General features: G+C 39.3%; 1 long non-coding RNA gene across 2 annotated transcripts in view; it reads left to right on the forward strand.

Annotated features, from left to right (window-relative positions):
- Positions 1-22,523, forward strand: part of LOC135301129 (uncharacterized) — a 65,699-nt gene that overhangs the window by 3,846 nt on the left and 39,330 nt on the right. For both annotated transcript variants that reach the window (XR_010362868.1, XR_010362869.1), the window contains exons 3-9: positions 1,513-1,595; positions 5,957-6,045; positions 7,943-8,841; positions 11,989-12,110; positions 14,206-14,379; positions 20,777-20,819; positions 21,750-21,833. This is a non-coding gene — a long non-coding RNA (uncharacterized LOC135301129). The remainder of the gene's footprint in view (positions 1-1,512; positions 1,596-5,956; positions 6,046-7,942; positions 8,842-11,988; positions 12,111-14,205; positions 14,380-20,776; positions 20,820-21,749; positions 21,834-22,523) is intronic.

Genomic DNA, 22,523 nt, shown 5'->3' on the forward strand with positions numbered 1-22,523 from the left:
AACAGCATTTCTCTGCATTATGTACTAAATGAAACCTGAACATCAGCAGGGTTGTTCATATTAATTTACTGTAACTTTGGAGCAAATGATGCCTCTTTTTCTTCCATGCAGAGCTTAAAGCTCCAGGATTTCCAGCAATTCCAACAAAAGTCTGTAAAAAATAACCTAACACACGTCAGGTGAAAGCTGTCTCATTTGTAGTACCACCAAATCATATTGTTACAAAGAAAACAAGGTTTTATTTTAAACCAAGCTAATCACACAGCCATGCAGAGAAAGTAGAAATGGTAAAAATAAAATTAAAAAATGCATGGATCTAGTAGTAAAGAAGCTGTGCAGTATTTTAGCTCTGCTTTGAAGGCTCTCTAGGCAGCTATTTTTTTAGGAAACCTTGCTCCATGTTGAGGCACAGGCAGAGCTCAGCTTTGAATCCAGTTTTGCCTTTGACACTGTGTTAATTTGGACAAAACCCCAGAGTGACATTTTTAAGCTGGAAGATGTCAACCTCCAGCATGGTTACCCCATCCCTACTGCACACAGAGGGCTTGGTTAGCTGATCAAGTTCTCTGTAGATGAACAGAAAAACAAAAAAGGCATGATGAAAGGTGTCAAGGGTGTGAAAAAGACTAAAACATGAAAGCCTTTCGAGATCTTTATGAAAAAGCAGGTCCCTATATTTCTGATTTTGTCTTACAAATGTTGATATATTTTGCAATGTCCATATGGTCTGTACAAAAAGTTAAGGGCCTGTCTCAGCTGGAAAGAAAGTCTAAATTAAAACCTCAGTTGCTGAGGAGGTACACAGAGTAGAAAGATAGATTTGGATCATCATGTTGGTTAAGTGGCTTGACTCTGAGCATGTGCCATTGGCTCCTGTGGAAAAGAGGTATTGTATTTGTGGGGAACCTCGTGGCAGGAAGGAATGATGAATCTGACTCCATGTTCTCAAAAGGCTAATTTATTATTTTAAGATACTGTATTAAAGAATACAAAACTATACAATACTAAAGAATACAGAAAGGATACTTACTGAATGCTGAAAAGATAATAATGAAAACTCGTGACTCAGTCCAGAGTCCCAACACAGCTTGACCCTGATTGGCCAATAACTCAAAATAATTCACATCAGAAACCCAATGAAACAATCACCTGTGGGTAAACAATCTCCAACCACATTCCAAAGGTGCAAAACACAGGAGAAGCAAATGAGATAATCATTGTTTTCCTTTTCTCTGAGGCTTCTCAGCTTCCCAGGAGAAAAATCCTGGGCAGCAAATGAGGTAAGAATTGTTTTCCTCTTCTCTGAGGTTTCTCAGCTTCCCAGGAGAAAAATCCTGGGCAAAGGGATTTTTCAGAAAATATGAATGTGACAGAGAAGAGGTAAGAAATGTGATGAAGAGCTTGACTATCCTGGGGTGCATCAGGAGTGTGGCCAGCAGGCCAAGGAAAGTGATACTCAGCTCTGTTCACTGCACATATGGGTAGTGCTGTGTTCTATTCTTGTCTCCACAGCTTAAAAAAGACAAGGAGATACTGGAGAGGGTCCAGAAGAGGCCATGTAGATGATGAGATGTCTGGAGCATCTCTCCTGTGAGGTGAGACCCCAGGAACTGGGCCTGAGAGCAGAAGGTTGAGAGGGGATCTCATTAATGAATATATTATCTCAAAGGTGGTGCCAAGGTGGTGGTGCCAGGCTCTTTTCAGACAGGACAATGGCCATAAACTAAAAGACAGAACTTCCACCTCAAGATGAGGAAGAATTTTTTGCATTGAAGGTGGCAGAACCCTGGAAGAGCTGCCCAGGGAGGGTTTGGAGTCTCCCTCTCAGGAGACATTCCAAACCCCTGGATGCGTTCCTGTGTCACCTGCTCTGGGTGACCCTGCCTTGGCAGGGGGCTTGGACTGGGTGATCTCCAGAGGTCCCTCCCAACCCTCTTCTGTGAATATCCTAATGAAAATGGGGCTGGAGCCTTCTGAGGGGTGCCAGCTGTAGCACATCAGTCTTGCAGCTGCATTAAGAGGTTTTTTGGGTTTTTTTCAAAGCTCTGAGCAGCTCTTGCTAGCTCCACACATGCAATGAGAGCTGAGCACACGGATGTGCCAAGCTCTGCCCTTGTCCCCTCTCACTGCAGTAAAGGGCCAGCTGTAGTTAATATTGGTGGGATCAGGACCGTGCTCCATAAAGCTTCCAGAGGAACCATCCTTCCTTCTCCCAGTCACTTTATATGATCTTTTCCTGCCATTACCACTGCTGAATGTTCATGTAATAGACAGTTGTAAAATTTTATATGAGAATGAATGAAATTTTAAGTATTGAATTAGTCAAATGAATTAATGGCCATGATTTAGTGTATTTTTGCTGTAGGAACTGTGAAGAATCAGTCAAGATTTTCTCCTGTGAGTGCTGTATTGTATTGATTTCTTTTTCAAATGACCAAGCAATTAGCATGGCAGAAACCTAGGTGCTCAGCACCTTCTGCATTAAACAGAACAAATGTCAAGTCCTATTAATATAGTCAGCTGTTCCATACTGGTTGATCAGGTGCTATCTATCATTATACACCTATTATCTTGTTGAAATAGTGTCATGAGGTTTTGCTGACAATAACTTTGGACGATGCACTCTTTTTTTCATTTTATTCCTTCTTTGTTCTTCGGGCACAAACAATTTCATCAAGTCCAGGCTGTTCAACTATTAATTGTGATAGTCCAGATTTTCAGCATTTCGTGCTGGTGCAGTAAGTCTTCTCTCCCCATCTTCTCTCCCAAGTGAAAAAAAATCTCTATTTTTAATAATAATAAAAAGACATAATCACTTAATGCAGAAATGTCCACTGCACCCGAACAGCAAATCCAGCTTAAGTGGAAATTTACACAAAGAATTATTTATAGGAATCAATCATAATTACATTTAATGCATGCTGCAGCTGTTTATAATTGTGTTTTTCCCAAGGTTATTCTCCTCCTACTGCCCACCCACACACATGAAATTTGTTTCTGTGGAAATGCTTAGGAAGCATTATAATTTTCCTGTAACTTGTTACAATGGCAGCTGACTGTTGTGAGGCAGACTAGATCCTGATCAGTGAGTGCAATAAAAAAAGAAAGGAAAAATGTTTTGTCAACCAATAAAAGTCTTGAGAAGCTGGTTGGTAATAACAGTTGGGACAAACATTTTCCATGTAATTCTATTTGCTAGTTATTATGACAAGCAAATCTGACTGCTAAATTTGAAAATTCATTTTTTTGGTAAGCATAAATTCAAGATAGTGTGGGCCAAATGGAGAAAACATGCATAAAATAATGTAACAGGGAACTTCTCACACTCAATTAGAAATTTCTTTCACCTAAAATTCAATGCTATACATTGATTGTAGAATGCATTTCTTTTTTCAACTACTTGTGACTTTTCCTAGCAAAAGAAAAATTAGTCTAAATTTGGAGTATTTCTCAGCTCCAGCTATTGGATTTAAAAAATGAAGACTTTATATGAAAGAAAACACATGGGATACAGATTTTTCATTGTGTTGAAGGCCTGCATGTCCAACCAGAAATTCTAGAAGGGGAAAAATTGAGTAGTCACGTGATGTAAGATGTATGGTTACCTATAGAGGACACCACACTGCTTTTTCATGTGAGGAAAGAAAAAAATGTAAATTTAAAACAGTCATTCATTTTGTTGTCTGTTGTTCTGGCACTTCTATCAGTATGGTTTAAATTTTAAATTATGTCAGTAGACTTCCTGTAACGGCAATTGGCTCTGAGGCAGTTTAGTGGAAAGTGGGATCTGTGTTATTCCATTGTTTTGATCCTTCTCAAGTACACTCTGTGTTTGTGGTGCTCATACCAAGGATAGACCATCTCAGTCAGCCCAAACATCGCTGAGGGAAAGCTCTGTGGAGTTTGAAATGGAAAATCCTCTGGACTTCAGGGACAGTGGTATTCATACTCTTGCCTGATGGGCTTTATCTGAGCCCATCTTTACAAAATATCCCTTTGACATGTAAATATTTGATTTTAAATGTTCACCTAGGCACCTGACTTCAGCAGTGATGTAGGTATCCATTAACATCTTTGAGTCACTTAAAAGAGAATTCCTGCAGTAGTTGTAGGAATATTTTGATATTGGGCACATAAACTGGAACAAAAAATAAAATCTGAGGGTGGAAATGGTACATAATTGGTATGATTTTGGTTACCCAGTTCTATTTTAACTTCTGGAGCATGTTTGGGGGAATCTGTAGTAAAAGACCTGATACAGATATAGATAGATATAGATAAAGGTGATATAGTTAGATAGATGGAAAGAAAGAAAGAATGAATACCAGGTTATCAAATTTATGATTAGATCTGAAAAGTCTTGAGTTCAAAGTTTGGTAATTTAGCATGGAGCTTTTCTCCAGACACAATTAACTGAGAAGTGACCGAGATTTTCCCTTTAATCTTCAGGAAAACATTCCCAGGGGTGCAGGAGGAGTCAGATGTGTTTGGTGAAGATGCTCAAAGGAGGTTCATCAGTGAGGGAGGCATGGCAGGGAGGGAGATGGGGGTCCCAAAACCCATCCTGCCCCTGAGATGGAGAAAGTCGAGCTCCTGGTGTACCAGTGCTAGAGCTGCCTCACTTTACAGCAGAGTTTTTTCAGACAACTCAGAATCCCAGCTCTCAGGTCACTTTGTGGGGAGCCTTGAAAATCCCTCCATTTCTGCAGTGTCCTGGGGCATAAAAACAGGTTCAAGCCCATTCCAAATCAATGCACTCACTTGCTGTTTGTGCTTTTATTTCTCCCCACATACCTTGTAGCATAGAATTTTAACTGTGGCTGAGATAAAGCATAAGTAAATAACCAATGGGGACCAATAATAATTGCAATAAACCTATAACTTTGATGCTCCAGTATTTAACATTCTGGATCAAACTCTGCCCAGCCTTACACTCTGCAGAACCCCCCTGAGGGCAGTAGGATTTCATGGGGTATAAATCAGGGCAGAAGGAGGTGATTTCAGAGTAGGTGAAACTGCTGATGTAACTTCCCCATCTTAAAGAGACTTCAGCCAAAAAGTAGGGTATGATGGCAATAGGGAAAAAAGGTCATAGTAATACATCTAAAAGTGAACTAGAAAACCAGTTTATTGTTCTGTGGGTACTGTTCTTTGTAATTATTAGACTGGTTTGGCAAGGAAAAAAAATAGAAATAAGAGTAGCTGTATAAAACATATGTTAAAAACAGGTGCTTGAATTTTTCTCTTGCTGGTAATATTCCATAGGAATGAAAAAAATAAAAAACAAACCAAAAAACAAACCCAGTCTGTCCAGGGTCCAGTCTGTCAAGATAGCTGCTGTATGAGGCATTATTTCTTAGCATCTCAAACTGACCAATTTCAGGGCATTGTAGCAATTTAGCACAAACTCCAGAAAAAATCACCATATTTTCACTCTAAAATGTAAGAAGCCTTGAAAATCTACAGAAGTGAACTTTAGAGTTTGAAATGGGGGTGTAGGTCCATGGAACTACAGAATCTTCTGTAGAGAAGTAAATTGAAGTATCATGTATTCCGAGAGAATTTTCAAGGCTAAGCATGTATTAAACCCCCCCCAAAAAAACCTCTTTGTTTTTCAAATGAGGTTCTCCTTAGGAGAAAACCACCACCAATAAGAAAAGTCAATAGAAAAATAAGTTCTGTAGAAAATATTTAACTGAAAACTAAAAGAACAGACTTCTTTGGCCACTAAAAAAAATTGTAGAAATGAAGAAACTTGCAGCCAAAATACAAAATATGATTTTGCTATAAGTCATACAATGGAAGTAATTAATTATATTTTCCATGGCTTATTAGTGGGAAATTGCATGTTTCAAGCAAACTCATGGCCTGTAATTTGTCTTGTGTGTGACACTCCACAACTGCTCTTATTCAGCTTTCTCAATATTAGCAGTCAACTTCTTTATTTTCTCCTCAGGTAGGATTTCCTGCACACTGGAGCTGAACTGGGCCTGTGAGCTGAGCCATGGACCTCTCCCATCACCAGCATTGAATAAAGTGCCTTTGGTGAGTACCTGGAGGCTTGGGGAGAACTCCAGAGGAAATGGGGACTGTGCACCCCAAATCCCCAATGCCCCACACTCCCCATCACCACTCACATTTCTACAAGAGAGGTTTAACACCAGCACAAACAAGGGGGCTGCTGAAGCAGTTTTTATATTAATTTATAAAGCTACACAGTGTACAGGGTACTGAAATCAAATAATGCTTATGAGCCAGGTACTAAGCACAGCAGTTATGGTGAGTAAGAAGGTGCCACAGAGGCTTAAAATGGTTAGTGGAGCAAATAAACCTCTCCAAAAGAAAGCTCTGAATGTCAGAAGAATTGATTTTCAATGTAACTATCCATATGCTGAGAATCCCCAAAGGGGCATTTTAAGCTGGGGTTGAAAAGTGACTATTTTAGTGCAACGATGTATTCCTAAGCATTAAAAGGAAAAGTCCTTTATTCATGTAAAGTGGTACAAAATCTCTGAAAGTCAGGCTCCAGACACTGATTTTAGGACTGGATGCCAGGTAGGCTATAAGGCAGTGACAAACAACTATATTTAAATGATCTCTTTGTCATGTTTAAAGGTGCATCACTGTGGCTCTCTGGTGCCCACACACAGGCAGCTGAGCAGCACAGTGAGCAAACCCAGAAGTTGCTGCTTTTGCTCTGCCTGGAACTGCAGTATTCAAACTGCAGACAGAAATTGTGTCTTTTGTTCAATAGAAACAAAAAAAACATATACTTGCTTATGAGTGATGGCTCAGCTCATTTTCAGGGGAACTAGAGGAAATTAACAGTGACAGTGTTTCCCATGACTGTTTTAACACATGGGGCCTTTCACACTGCCCTTAAGTTTTGCACTGTGGGAGCAGCACAAGACCAAAAGCTTGCAGCCTGATGCTTTTTTTTTAGTTCCCCTTCACCTTTACCAAAATCTGCCCTGCCTGGCTGCTGTCTCTTCCCAAGCTGAGAGCAGTGTTTGTCTTGCAGGAATGGATTTCTCTCCAGGGACATTTTCCCATTATAGATGTCTTTAGACCCTGGGCTCAAACCAGACTGGGTCTGTAATTTAAATGCCTATTTCTGCCAGGTGCACAAAGCCACTGGTAACAATTAAAAGAATGGTATCTCAAGATTTTGAAAGATATAGCCATTGCAACTATTTAGCACAGACAGGCGAGGCAGCTATGGATTAATTAGCTCATGTACCATTAGCTGTTCCACACAGAGTAATCAACATGAGGTAAATTACACAGGCTCTTAAACAGGTTTTACAACCCACACTGAAATTCCTGCTGTTGAGTATGGGATGAAAACCAGGTAGAAATTGCCATGCCTCAGTAAAAGTTTGGAAGAACAAGAACTGACATATGTAAAGTGTTCACTGTGGCCTTTCCTTTAGTTTCCCTGAAGAAATTTGCCTTCTCTGGGGAAAAAAAAAGAAATAAATTTTTAAAAATTAGCTTGTGCCATATATATATATAATTCTCCTTGGAAAAATGTAATCAGTGCACCAATGCTGAGTTTATATTCAAAGGTTAAGGATGAGAACATTCCTTGTGGACTAAAAAAAAGAAATCAAACTGCAAATGGGAATTTTCTTCAGATATGTAGACTGAGTCAGAGGTATAGCATGTAGCTAAAACTTTCAAATAGTCCTACAGACTCTGAGGTCTTAGCACCAAAAAATCTGATTTATACCATTACAACAGATTCTGCCTCCATCAACTTCAAATTGAGGGTTTAACCTCCAAAATACATTCACCATATACATTGTCCCTGCATGAAAAGAAAAGGTTGTAACCTTGAATTCACAAAAAAAAAAAAAAGGGATGTTGAACTAGGAGCTGCTTATTGTATCAAATTAAAAAGTTCAGGACAAGGTTGTGATAAATTCCAATTTTCTCTCAGGTGCCCTCCTTGGCAGTGCTCAGTGCTCTGGTTACCTGGGCCTTCTCCTTCAGAGCAACTTCTGTCCTTGAAGAATACGGTGGATAAGAAGGGGCCACACTTTACACAGATTTTTAGGAGTCAGAGCATCCATTCCAGCCATGGAAAATGTAGATCCACGTCTCCTCTCTGCTGAGGATTTCAAATATTCATCTATGTCTGGTGGACTGACTTAACCACTGAATACAGGCAGGCTAAGGGAGGAAAGGGGAGGAAGAAGATAGAATGAAAATGTTGGATTTTGATTCCCAAATCCTGTGCTCTGCCTGTGCTGTTTTGGCTTCTAGGCACAGGCACTAATGACCAGATTTTTAGGATGTACTGGGGTGGATATAAAAGTACTTAAGCACCTGCCTTCCAGCTGTGAATCTGGTTCACAAATTCACAGTAATTTTCGGGTCTGAAAGCAGGATAAATCCTTGCCTTCCTATCCAAAACTCTGTAAGGCCAGGAGGACTTGCTCCAGAGCTCCTTTTCAAGTGTCCAGCTCAGGGAAGAACACATCACCCACCTGCTGTGTTGGTAAATACCAAATCCCTGCAGGAATTCTGGCATGTTGTTGGGCCGCAGCCAAGGTTGCTAGCACCCATTTTTAAGAATTACTGGTGCCTTTGTGTAGCACAGGCTGCTTTCTCCCCAGGCATGTACGTGCACAAGCACACATGGGCTCTAAAGCTCGTGCTGGTGTGTTGGAGACTGCCTGAGTTTTTAAGTTTATTTTTCCTGAGATGAAAGCTATTCCAGAAAGTCTCTCACTCTCAGCAAATCCAAGACCAAGGCTGGGAGCCATAAGAATTAGCTGCAGGTGCTTAGGGTTTAGAAACTGCTGAAGGGACGAAAGACCAAGGTGTTGGCTCCAGGTTAGTTCTTATGATCAACTATTCTTTTTATCTTCCCTTAAGAGCCCCTCACTCTTTTGTTGGCAAGGGGGAGGGAGAATGGGGCGGGGGGGGGGGGCAAAAGAAGAGTTAGACTGATCTCAAATGGGAGGTGGAATTCCTCAGAAGATAAGCCTGTAGTGATCAGGAAAAGCAGATTAAGAGAAGCAGGTGTGGGGAAGAGGGAAGATGGAGAAGGGGGGTGGATTTATTCATGCAATTTAGGATATTAGCAGCAAATTGGGAAGGCGGTTTGTTCTGCGTTTAGTCTTATACAAATTCTGCCCCCCTTCTCAGCACGTTTTCCCTTTGTTTATCTCCTGAGAGATGCCCACATGTGTACAATACAAAGAATCAAGTCATAAAAGCACAGGCCTGTCAGCCTCCCTGAGGACCAATTAATGGTGTTCCAAATCTTGTGGGCAGGCAGATGAAAAGGATACAGATAGAGGAGGGGAGCTAGATGAATACTCAAAGAGAGCAAGGCAGGTTTTTCAGATGTTGGTAGGAACTTCTTTAGGTATTCTTAGCTAACTTATTTGGGGTTTGGGCTTCTCTCCTGGTTCTGCAGTCCCCTGGTCATTGCTGCAGCAGAGGGAAAAGCTGCACTTCAAAATATAAATTATGCTTTTATCCCAACCAATAATGACACAATGCCAGTGTGGGAGGGGGGGCAGAAAGAGGCCATTTAGCATTTTTCCAACCCTCCCTTCGTAGACTGGCAGTGTTATTGGTAGGTACTTGGGTTTATATTATCATTTGTATCTCTGAGCTGGGTATTGCTCGGAATGCAGCAGGCTTTGTAGTGCAACCTTTTCCTCCTGTCTCACCCCCCATGTGTCCACAGGCCTTTGAACAGCGAGCTAGTGGCACTTTGAAATCAGGAGTTGAAAGTGTTTGACATGGAAAGGGGAGCATGAAAGTCTTGCTCTTTGAACCTTTTCTTTTCAAAGTCCCACAGAAAGTAGAGACAGGACAATAATGGACAGGCTGGGAGCTCTCAGGGTGAAGTGGGGATATGTGGTAATGAGGTTTTAAGTGTTTCAGCAGTCATTCCACCCCACAGTTTCCTCCCCTACATACTCCCAGTGAATTAAATTTGCTGCAAGTTATCACAAAAATCCTCAGCTAGATATGTATTCTGTCCCTGCTCAATTCATTCCATGATTAAGTCCTGGAAACAGAATTGAGCTGATGAAAAGAGGGAAAAATGGTCAAAATTATCATTAAGTTGCTGACTACTGAAGGAAGATCAATTTTTTTGTTTGTTTTGCTTTATAATTAAACGAAGCCAGATGTACAGTAAGTGCAAGTTGCATGAGAAATGCAGCCAGCTGTTGCATCAAAAATCAGGCTCAGGCCTCTCAGTGCTCATGAGCAAACTCACATCTCTCACCTGTTGAGGTCAGGAGGGTGAATTAATAACCTTGGCAGCCGCTAAGATTTGCTTCAGTTATTTCACCTGCACATGAGATCAGTTAGTGGGGAAAAAATGAAAGAAACTTGGAGCTCCTGAAATGAAACATCTCATTGAAGAGCCTCATTATGTTTAAGAAGAGAAGAAGGCTAAGTTATTATTCTGTGAGGTCCATGAGCTGAACTTTCACTCTTTGGAAAAAGGTTAAAAAAACCCAAGCTCAGAAAGCTCCTTATAATGCATCTTCTCAATTGTGTAATCCTCTACCTGAGAAGAAAAAAAAAAAATCCTTTCTGAGTGATGTAGCAATCATTTTACACACTCAAGCATGAAATTTCATCACCATTACCTTAGCTTGGATGGCTGTACAGATGTTGTTTGGCCATAAAATGTATTCTGTGCTTTTTTAAATCTAACTGCAGTATCTGAGTCAATGACCTCTTGCAGCAGTTGGTTCCGTGGGCTTGGACTACATTTTGGTGAGGAAGATTTGTCCATATTGATTATAAAATTAGCCAAAGTAGGAGAGGAAGGGCTGAATAAAAACTCACTGTCAAAATTGCTTCTGATTTGTTCTGATCAGTCTATTTTGTCTGACCTCTCTAGTTTCTTGTGCCATAGTTCTGCACAACACAGACCCTTTATGGAGCTGGATGCAGAGAAAGTAAAAGTGTGTCAGCCATTCAAAAAGGCTGAATATGGAATCCTCCAGCCCAAAGTCACTTTTAAAAAAAGATAATTACCCTGAATTTGAATTGGATGGACTGTTCCTCTTTCCCACGCGGAGCAGGCATAATGCAGACATTAACGTGACGTGGTTGTGGCAGGAGTTTTCAGTGAAACCCAGCAGAGCTGGTGCCACCACACTGCTCTGAGTGTTGTGCACACAGCTCCAGCCTCCCTGCAGAGCCCCACTAATGCCCCTACAGGCACTCCTCTGCTTGTTTGGAATCAGATCTCCCTTTTGGAGGCCACCCCTAGAAACCTTTCTGTTTCAAAAGTTGGAAGTAGAAAATAAATTCTTCTTTTCCTTTTCTAGACATGTAGTTTTAGCCGTTCTCTTGGTACACTGAGGGAAACATGGAGAAGGCTTCCCTCGTGGCTCGAGGATGTCTTTGTGGTCTCAAGGGTACAAACCCCTGAAGGATTTTCAGAGGGCTGGTTACAATTTTTTGGTGAAAGATGCTGTGTCTCTCTGCACACCCAGAGGTGCAATTCCTTCCATGACTGCTGTGTGGCTGCTCAGGAAGAACAAAATCTGTGAGGTGTAAGATGGAGTGGGGCAAGAGGACCAGCACAGGTCCCTCTGCAGCACAGATTATTTTATTTCACCTGCCTGTCCAACTCCTCCCAGCCCTCAATCAAATTCAACAGTGACTGTCTACATTATAAACCTACATACATTGACTAATTGATTTATTGACTAATTAATTTCTGTCTCTACAAGGGTATATCTACGCACCCAAACCATGTGGGAACCACTTCATCTGAGCCAGGGTACTCCTGACCTCATGGGTCACAATTAGCTGTTCTTCTTAATCCCATAGTTGTGAATTTATGGTCAAGGACTGGTGTTTATTTCCTCAGAGATCAGGACCACAACAACTATATATTATAACTCTTTAAATAATGGCCTTGTTTTAACAAATGTGATGGTTCAATGAATATTTTTTACTTGGAAAAAAGTATTCTCAAATTTTTTTTTCCTCAAGTGGGTTTGTTTCAGCTATTCCAAAGAAGACATCCACTCTGCTTAACCACTCCAAACTACCATTTAGATTGAAAGTGGAATCTGAACAGGCTTCTCTGGAGCATTCAGAGCTGCATCCCACAGGTAAACTTCCATACAACCCTAGCAATGGAGCTTGGTCTCTTCAGACCCCATTTCAGAGCCTGACCTCACTGCCAGGTTTTGAAGACCCAGAAGATTATCTATTTTCCTTCTTTATTTGCAGCTGTAGTTATAACCTCATATCGCATTTTATTTGTTCCTCCCTATTCTCCACACAAGATTAGGAACACTTGTGGAGTCTTAACATATATCCTCTCTTAATTATATCATAGCTGAGCCATACATTGAGAATTTTTTATCTCCCCTCATATGTAAATTCCCCATGTCCCCTGAACATTTTTGTTTCTCTTCTCTGAACTCTCACTAATTTGTCAATATGTTTTTGGTAATTAAGATTCCTGCAACTAAATGCAAAGTTCCATATGCCTTCATGCCAGATCCCTACAGATTTTCAGGAGAGGTCACTGCTCACAGCTGGGCCAGATTTCCAAAAGCACTTTGAATGTGGAGAGCTTTTGAAACTGTAGCTCTAAAATATCATTATGGGAACTTCTGCTTCAGGAAGCCTTTTCTCTTCTCTAGGTGTCTAAACGACGTTGGGACTCTGTTAAAAATGTGATGCTGATAAAAATCTTCAGCAAATGAATATCTGCCTCCAATACCTTTAGGAAATCTGTCTGTCCTATAGATGAGAAATTGTTGGTCCTTCTCAGCACCTTCTATTTCACAAGATTAAGATCAGTGATGTCTGTTAGGCTGTAGTCCTCCATATAATTTTAAGTAAGCAAAGTAAAATCAACCTTCACACAATTTGTAAAGCATTAAAAATTACATTAGAAGTAATTAATAGTCATGGAAGAATGGTGCCCAAAGATGCTCACAGTTAAGGTGGATATCTGGACCAACTTGCCAGGGTTTTTACACTTCACAAATAATGCAGACATTGAGCAAAACTGAGTAAATAAATCAGGCTGAAGAGTCAGTTTAAGGATTTTTTTTTTCCTATGAACAGTCACCATTTTTATAAATCTGTGTATTTAGATATTTTCTCAGTAGGAAAAGGCAAAGCTGTCTCTATTCTGTTGAATATTCATGAATTAACGAACATGTCTGGGAGTAAGTTTTAGAGTTTCCTACAAATTAGTTCAGTTCTTAACTAAGTTCTTTGGGATCAGTTAGGATTTTATGTTTTCTATTTGGGGGCAGAGAGAAAAATTTTTGCAATCTCTTTTTCTAACTCTGCAGAGCACCCATATCATGGACAGAATAGTTTGGGCCACAAGTTTTTTAAAATCATAAGTCTAGGAGCCAACAGGGATTGATGTGTGGCTTGGAACACAGTGCTTCAATAATACTGTTCACAGAAAAATACTTATTTTCTTTCACAGTTACCTATAGGCTTCATACTGGCTTCATACTGGAAAGTACTGAGAGGAAGGGAGGGAGGAAAATTTTTTATTTTTGTTTGGGGAGGGGGCTTAAAATTGAAAAAGAGCTGCAGTTAAAAAATAAATTAAAGAGCTTAAATAATCTGGATTCATTTCTGTGCTGCAGTAAACATATTCACTAGACAGTTAAAAAAATTGTTTATGATGTGCCTAATAGAGCCATTCTAGTTTATCAGTTAAATATGTATTCATAATTTTTTAAAAGGAATATTATTTACCCAGAAGACCAGAACAGTTTCTAAAAGAGCTTTTCCAGTCCATAATGTAAATATGTATTTAGGACAAGTGCTGTGTGTACAGTATTAAAAAAAAATCCTCTGAAAATCTCTTTGAAAAGTTATTACACATGTCCACTGCTGCAGCAAAGTTTTAAATATTCATATCTCAGCTGTTTTCTTTTTCAGATTTCTCAATTTGGCTTGAATATATTGTGGGTGAATTGCTCTGCAAGAGCTTCATTTGTTGAATGTTAACAGGATTGTGTCCTAAAGGACTACTCATGTGTGTCAAGCTACATATGTGCTTAAATCTCACCAGATCAGGCACCTCATTTTGTGAGGGTAACTTAAATATCACATTTATGTAATATTATGTAAAGGAAGGTCTTGCATTCCTGCAAATCATTTGGGATGGCTCATCTACCTCTTGCCTGTCTCTCCCTCCCCACCCCAACATTTTCCCTTTGGCAGATTGTCTGCACACAACGTTTCTGCACTGCTCAGACTCTTTGATCTCTACTGGAGAGCCCCCAGTGCCCTGCAGAGCATCACCAGGAGTTGTTTCCCCAGGAGATGCTGAAAGAGGAGAGGGGGGTGTGGCTGTAGGACACGAAATAAAATGACGTGCACACTGGAACTTCCAAGGTAAAAAGAAGGGAAGTTTATTTTCTCACTCCAACATTTATGGACTTTCAAAAGTGGCAGTGGATTGGAGGATGAAAGTTCCACCTCTCTAATGACACTGGACAAGAAAACAGTCCTTCAAATATCTTCTCCTCCAGAAAAGAATGCAAAACAACAATTATTTACATAAAAGCGCTTGAGAAAGTTCATTACAAGAATGTAAACAACAGAAGGCTAGGAAGAACTTAGAGGAACAGAGCACCAGGGGTGTCCCTGCTGTGGTGAGGTTTGGAGAGGGATTTGCCCTTTCTCTGTGGCCCCATCACACAATGACCAGGCAAACCAGGTGACAGGGGCAGGGCTTGGAAGGGAGAAAGAGGGGAAGGCACCATAAATTCCCCCTGTGGTTGCCCTGGGCACCAGAGAAGTGTCTGTGCAGACCTATCACATCCAAGCAGAGGTGAGAGCTGCTCAGGGAGATCCCTCTCACTTCCATAACATGGTGGGGATCTGGAAAATTTTAGAATTTTTTTTTGTTTTTTTTTTTACCACAATCAAAAAAGGTAAAATTCCTTCAAGGAACACAGAACTGCTGTGTACAGCCTTTTAAAAAATAGAAAGAATACCATTTTTTAAAAAAGGAATGAGTTTCCATCTCAGGTTTTCCTCACCATGTACCTTGCATGAGCTTGCTAGAAAGTCAGTTTGTAATTAATAAAACTGTGTGGGATAAAACTGTGTGGGATAAGAGGGGGGTGTGGCTGTAGGACACGAAATAAAATGACGTGCACACTGGAACTTCCAAGGTAAAAAGAAGGGAAGTTTATTTTCTCACTCCAACATTTATGGACTTTCAAAAGTGGCAGTGGATTGGAGGATGAAAGTTCCACCTCTCTAATGACACTGGACAAGAAAACAGTCCTTCAAATATCTTCTCCTCCAGAAAAGAATGCAAAACAACAATTATTTACATAAAAGCGCTTGAGAAAGTTCATTACAAGAATGTAAACAACAGAAGGCTAGGAAGAACTTAGAGGAACAGAGCACCAGGGGTGTCCCTGCTGTGGTGAGGTTTGGAGAGGGATTTGCCCTTTCTCTGTGGCCCCATCACACAATGACCAGGCAAACCAGGTGACAGGGGCAGGGCTTGGAAGGGAGAAAGAGGGGAAGGCACCATAAATTCCCCCTGTGGTTGCCCTGGGCACCAGAGAAGTGTCTGTGCAGACCTATCACATCCAAGCAGAGGTGAGAGCTGCTCAGGGAGATCCCTCTCACTTCCATAACATGGTGGGGATCTGGAAAATTTTAGAATTTTTTTTTGTTTTTTTTTTTACCACAATCAAAAAAGGTAAAATTCCTTCAAGGAACACAGAACTGCTGTGTACAGCCTTTTAAAAAATAGAAAGAATACCATTTTTTAAAAAAGGAATGAGTTTCCATCTCAGGTTTTCCTCACCATGTACCTTGCATGAGCTTGCTAGAAAGTCAGTTTGTAATTAATAAAACTGTGTGGGATAAAAGGGGATTTTATTCATTACTGCTTTGCATTAATATTTTTGTTTGCTCTGTGAGTGCATGATGGGGCCACAGCAGTAGCAAGCTTGAGTTGCAGTAGGTTGCAATAATTTGGCAGTCTGGAAATGGTTATGCAATGTGACAGATTAAATAGAAAATCACCACCATTACAAAGGATTTTTTTCTCCAGTAACAACTCTAACACAGGCTTAAATACATGTTAGACACAACTACTTTTTAAATGTCCAATTGTATGCCAGTATAGGATGCTTTTTAATTTCATTAATTGAAATTTTAAACTTTTTATAATTGAATTGCATTTTCCTAAGTACTGCAGAGATTTAAGGACCATAAGTTTTTTTATCATCTCAATAAACTGGTTTGGGTTTATTTTTTTGCTCAGTAACATTGTAAAAATTTGAAGCTTCAGGTCATGGAAGCAAAGTTTTCATTGACTTCACCAGAATTTTTGACTGTTTCAATTATGTTAAGGTTGAAAGCAAACCCAGCAAGCACAAAATCATAAATACTGGGTAAATTTAAATTTATAACATTGCGGCAGATACAAGGAGAAAGTATGGTGTGCCTAAGCAAACATTTCTCATGTTTTTATTATTTCACTCTAAAAAACTGTTAAGTTCTCAGTAGAGGAGGGTGGGCTTTTTATATGAAAACTGACAGCTGTCTTGAATTTCAAAAACTGCAAATACAGATCCAAATTTTGAAATAGTCTGAAGTTCTTCCAATAAAATAAAAGCAGTAAAAACTGCATGTGCTTATTGCAAAACAATCAGCCTGAACCTTTTTCAGAACTGAATATATTTTCATACAGAATTCTTATCTTTTCCAAAATTCTTGTTTTGGAATCTGCCATATTTTTTTGTCAATATTTTTTAATGAAATAGCTGTTGAGATTTTTTACTGAAAATAGTCTTAATTATATGAAAAAGAATAAGATAATCAATAATTTTATCAAAAATTCAAGTTAAACCCCCCTGAAAATCTTCCTAAACTTTATGCAAAGATCAGCATCTTCTTCAGAATTGCTTTTGCATTTTTGAGACCAATTTCATGTGAATTTTTCCTTTTTTTCTGTGTGTTTATCTATCTGACTTCCATCTATTTTGACTGACCAGGGCTGCAATAAAAGAGCAGCAGAAAATCCTCCATTATGTCAGGGCTTGTTTACTTATTTTATTGTTCTAACTGGTATGATCTCTTTGTGCAAGAAATTCTCTTTTCTGAATTTCATTTGAAGATTGGGAATCTGATTAGGATATTAATGTTTTATTCCACTGACCTTTCTTTCCTTCATATTTTTTTTTCTTTGGGAGTGCACGGCCAGCAGCACCATCTGGACTTGCCCTGTGAGCATCTTGCACCTTGTTTGCTCTGACTTGAATGACTGTTCTCATTCTGCTCTGCTCTGTGCAGATCAGAGGCAACCATCTTCTCTCTGTGGATATATGCAGCAATTTTTCAGAGGAAAATATGTATATAAAGCAGTGGCTCTGCTGTAAATTTAAGGCCTTACAGTAAAGCCTTGTCAAGGCTTTTTGGTTTGTTTTTTTTTTTTTTTACCTAATATGAGCACTGTACCCAAATCTTTCTTCTGTCTAGAATTGTTCCATTCATGTACCTGAAGTCTTGTTTTAAAGCCACTTTTTATACACTACAGGAATTTTGTTTTGATGATTATCTTAACCATTAAATTTTAACCTGAGGATTATTAATAATGCTGTTATCATCTTAACATCTTGATGTTTCCATGGCCCTTTCAAACTTTGTTAATGCTCTTCTGTTTGACATTTCCAATCTCTTCCTCTCCTGTGGCACTTGCCATGACTTGGCTGTGGTGTTGTCCACTTTTCCCAATGGGAGAACTTGCTTAGTTATTCCTAGGAGGTTGCTGAGCCTGCTTAAACACAAACATATTGCCCTATTTAATCAGTTTCTTGATCTTGTATTTCTTGTTTATCTATTTGTTTTCTACTTTAATAGTTATTGCAAGTAGCCCGAGGAAATACTAAACTGGTGAAGCTCTTCTGCTTCTAGGTCATTGGTTTTCATCTATATAAAGTTGATCAGCATCAGACAGTAAATCTATACAGAGAAAAGGTGATTTCTAACCAGTGGATGGTCTGAATTTATATCTATTAAAATATACATGTTGACTGTAAGATCTAAAGGGGTTACATCCACACTCATCGAATTTAATGACAGAACTTCAGTTTCTTGTGCTGGGACCAGGTTCAGACTTGACTCTGCAGGTGACAAAGATGCATATGCAAATTGTCTTGTAATTTTTCTTGTTTTCATACCTGAGAGTTCCATGTATTTTTATTTAACTCCTTTCATAATGCATGCAACTTTGATTAAGTATTCTACCTTAAAATTGGATTCCATTAAAACAACACCAGGCTTCATATTTTTTAGTTATTCCCTGCAAACAAAAATTCAGCCTACAAATAAAGTATTTTTAAACATTTTATTTGCTAGTCTGACAAACACAAGAACTTCTCTTACCATTGCACAAGCTATTCCCTATTAGTAGAGAGGTTCTGTGTGCCCCACTAGGCTTCTTCCCATGACATTGGTACTTCAAGATTCCTTATATGGGATACACCATTGATGCCATGATTTCTTGCAGAATTTTATGTAGACAGACTTATTTTAATGGAAAGCATCTGGTGATATTGCTTACCATGGAGCAGATATGTTGATCTCATATCCCTATATCCTATAAGGATAAATCAATTATTACTTTGTGCTTCACTTAAGTGTTTTTTCTAAGAAAACTTTTTTCTTCCCTTTTTAAAAATATTTTTTTGCCCCCAGAAAGGGGGCAAGACACTTTATACAGCTCCATGGTTTCTGAGACATATTTCAGTGTTGGTTTTGAGCTGTTGCAGTCCTCTGTTGTTAATCAGATCAAGCCAGCTTGTAACTGAGAAAGTAACAGTAGTGCCACCAGACTGCAATCTGTCAAGCCCTGCTAAAAACCCTCTTTAATTGCTTGTGTAGCCTTTCTGTCTCCTTAAAGAGTCCCTGGGCTGCATCCCTGCTGCATTTTGATAAAAGTTCTCCCCATGCTCTCCGTGACTGGCAATAATTGCATGAGAACACAGAGGAACTTCTTGAGGACTCCAGAAAGTGCAGGGCATCTCCCTTTGTCAACCCACAAAACCAAAATATTTAAATTGCAGTTGTGGAAGAGTTCTTGGATGTGTGTTCTTTGCCATTTCCCCCCTGGGAGCTGCTGCCTTATTTTCAGCATTTTTTTAAGCTGTGTGCTGAAGTTCCAAAGGCCTGTCCCTGAGAAGTTCCCCCATGTTTCACCTTACAAGTAAATTTTTGGAGTGTAATTACAAGTGTAATTTTTGGAGGCCTCCTTGAGTTATTCTGGCTTCAGCCAAAGTGACTTCAGATTAAGTAAGGACTTAGATGGCATCACAACTTTTCCTCGCAATGGTGGCATCAAAGTGCCTCGTTTGCCAAAACATCACTGTTGTGTTAATCCGCCTCTTCCCACTACAATAAAGACCCTTTCATTCAACAGCTAATTTGACCTTGGAAAATCTGCAAAGCTCATTTTCTTCAGCTGCAAAAAAGCCTCAGTCCTTTCTGTCTTGTTACGTAACTATCCCACACAATGCTTAAATTTTATTTCAGATGAAATATCTCTTTCCATTGCTTTTGTATATTCACTCATCTATTTCTTATCACCTTTTTTGGCCAGAGGGACGTTGAATTGAATTTATTAATATTTATATATCTAGAAGGAACCAAAACCTTGATTGTTCTATTGGGTTTCAAGTATACAAAGAGTTGGTCAAATTTCAACTTCATGGAAAATTTCAGTGAAAATAAATACATACATACAGATTCTTAACTCTTGCCCAAAAAGGCTTTGTTGGTCTGTTTAGCTTTTAGCTCTGGAAAATAAAATTATACAGATGTTTTACACTTGCCCAAAAGGGTTGCTTTGCTTTGTTTTTAGCTAATGAAAATAAAACATACAGACTAGTCAGAATATTTTAATTTAGAAATACTACTGCAGTCCCTCTCAGCAGAATCCTTTTCCAATACTTCTAATTGAGAGTTCAATTTTTTTTCAGAATTATTTGCTGTAATGTCTAAGTTCCCTTCTTAGGTAATGTATCTGAATAAGAATTCCATATTATTACATGTGATGGGAAAAGCCAGTGACCACGAGTCTTTGGAGTGACAGAAAATATGACATGGGCCCCTTGAAGGTCTGTGATGGTAAAGATCAGTATTTTTACGTGGTAAGAAAAACTGCATTTTTGATACTAAGGAAAAAAATAATGCTGAAAGATTCATCTTGTTGAGAACATAATTTTCCCACAGGGAAAGAAAAAAAAAGGGGGAAAATTTCATTAATTTTAAAGAAGAATTATTCTTATTTTAACTTACTGCAATGAGAATCTTATGAAAAATTTTTAACCTCCTTTCAAAGTGCCAACAAATATTAATTATGTCACGAGGTATTCCACCCCACAACAGATATCTGTCCTGTGCTTTAACTGTATTCCTGGCAAGAACATCTAGAACTTTGATTATTCATAATATGAAATTTAATCCTTTCAGCCTAGGTGCAATAACAGTTTTGTTCCCAGAATTTTCTACAAATATGGTGAGTTTGCATAAATATTTAAGACTATGAAAAATGTACAGACAATCTCTCTGAAAAATGGGTGTTAGTTTCTCACCATCCTACCTGCATACAAGTTTATTCTTCACACTAGTTTATGCTAGCATGAATCTTATTTCACAGTGAAAATATCTGGCACAAAGAGATCATAAATCTTTAGCCCTTTTTTTTGGTTAACAGATTGACAATTTAACTTTTACAGAGTTTTGGTTTTGTTTTGTTTTTCAGTGTTACTTAACAGGCTGAGGAACCCATGATTCAGGAACTCAGGGTAAGAGAACTTCAGTCCCTCAGTGCAAGAGATAAATGAGATCATGTAAATGAGATATTTATATAACATTCTGTAATGGGGCATGGGTGATGTGGGCTTGATTTCTCTTGAACTGAAGAAGACAACTCCTTTCACACCTTCTAGACTGTTACCCTGTCACTGAGACACTAAAAATAAGTGATGGTGACAACCCTCCCAACATTTCTGACCAGAATTTTTAGCCACAGATGATCAGGTCATGTCTTCTGCATTCAGTACTTCCCACATGGGTCAGGGATTCTTGGCACACATGGATTGGAAAGGGCTCCTTGGGCTTCTTCTCTGTGATCCTTGGTGGATTTCCTTGGTAGGGGATCCTCCCTTGGGCTGACACATTCAGCTCAGCAAAGAGGAGAAAGCTTTGTTTTAGTCAATAACAAAAAATCAGCAGTCTGAGTAAAAATGAGCCCAGATAATAAAGACATGAGTCAAAGCACAGCTTCCTAGAATTTCCCACACACCAAAATGGAATCTGCAGAGGATTTGTGGACTTGTGAACTTGATCTCTGCCTCAGAAGAATAAATGTTTTCCTTGGAGCTAACCTTACCTATCTTAGTTTCCCATCTGTGCCTTCCTGGCTTCTGTAGGTGTTACAAGGATAAATATTTTAATTAGAGATTTTGACATCCCTCGAGGAGCAGACCTTTGGGGCATACAAGTATCTCAGATTCCATCTACCATGTTTTAATATGTAACAAACACTTGTAGATTGTTCTAAAGGAAATTCCTGCACTCTGTGTCTGTGGAGCTTAGAGGGTATGGTAAGGAGCACAAAAAAAATATATTCTTATGCATGAAGATAATCAATTCACCTTGCTGGTGTATGTGATTCCTTGTATTGGTTTATTGGCTTAGAAACCTTCAGGTGATAAGCACATTTCTTTTTGCAGGAATCTTCTCAGAAAACAAAAGTATCCCAGATGCTAACACACCTGGTAACACATTCATAGAGCTGGCCTCTCTCTGCCACATAGGTAAGCTCTTTTTGGTCTTTATTTTATTTTAAAAAATTTATTTGCAAAAGAGATTTGATCAAATAATTGCATATAACAAACAGGGGCAAAAAAAACCCCTAATACAGTAACATAAACAAGTAATTTAGTGATGTAAACAACTAATAGAAAAGCTGATTGGCAGCTGCTTTGAGGAAAGAGGTGCAGCAGCCTCTGGCACCCCAAACTGGAGCTGACTCTCCACCACAGGGGAAGCAAGCACAGCTCTGTAATCTGCTGTGGGAGCACAGCACGGGTTCCTGTTTATCCACACAGCTGTTTGCTAAACAACCAAAAACAAATGGGCACTCTAACTCCATTTTGACCATTACAAAGGGATGGAGGGTCTGAATTCTTTAATGAAGCAGAGAAGTCAAGGTCACACAAACCTCTCAGGCCATTTGGTGTCTCCCTCATGCTTTCCCTTCTACTCCCTGATTCTGGGGCTACTTCTGAGCTGGGTCAGAGGATTCTTCAGCCTATAAATGTCTCAAAACCAAACCCAAACAGTTGTATCAGCATTTAGGAGGGACAGTGTGTGGTAGTGGTGGGATGAAGGACGGTTCAGAGGCAATTTATGCTGACCTGTTGCTGAAAACAATGTTCTTTGAAGTGATACTTAAGCATCAGATTTTCTTGCTTCTCCTGCTCTCTAGTCTTTCATCCCACTTG

This window comes from Passer domesticus, chromosome 5 (genome assembly GCF_036417665.1).
Source record: "Passer domesticus isolate bPasDom1 chromosome 5, bPasDom1.hap1, whole genome shotgun sequence".
Lineage (NCBI taxonomy): Eukaryota > Metazoa > Chordata > Aves > Passeriformes > Passeridae > Passer > Passer domesticus.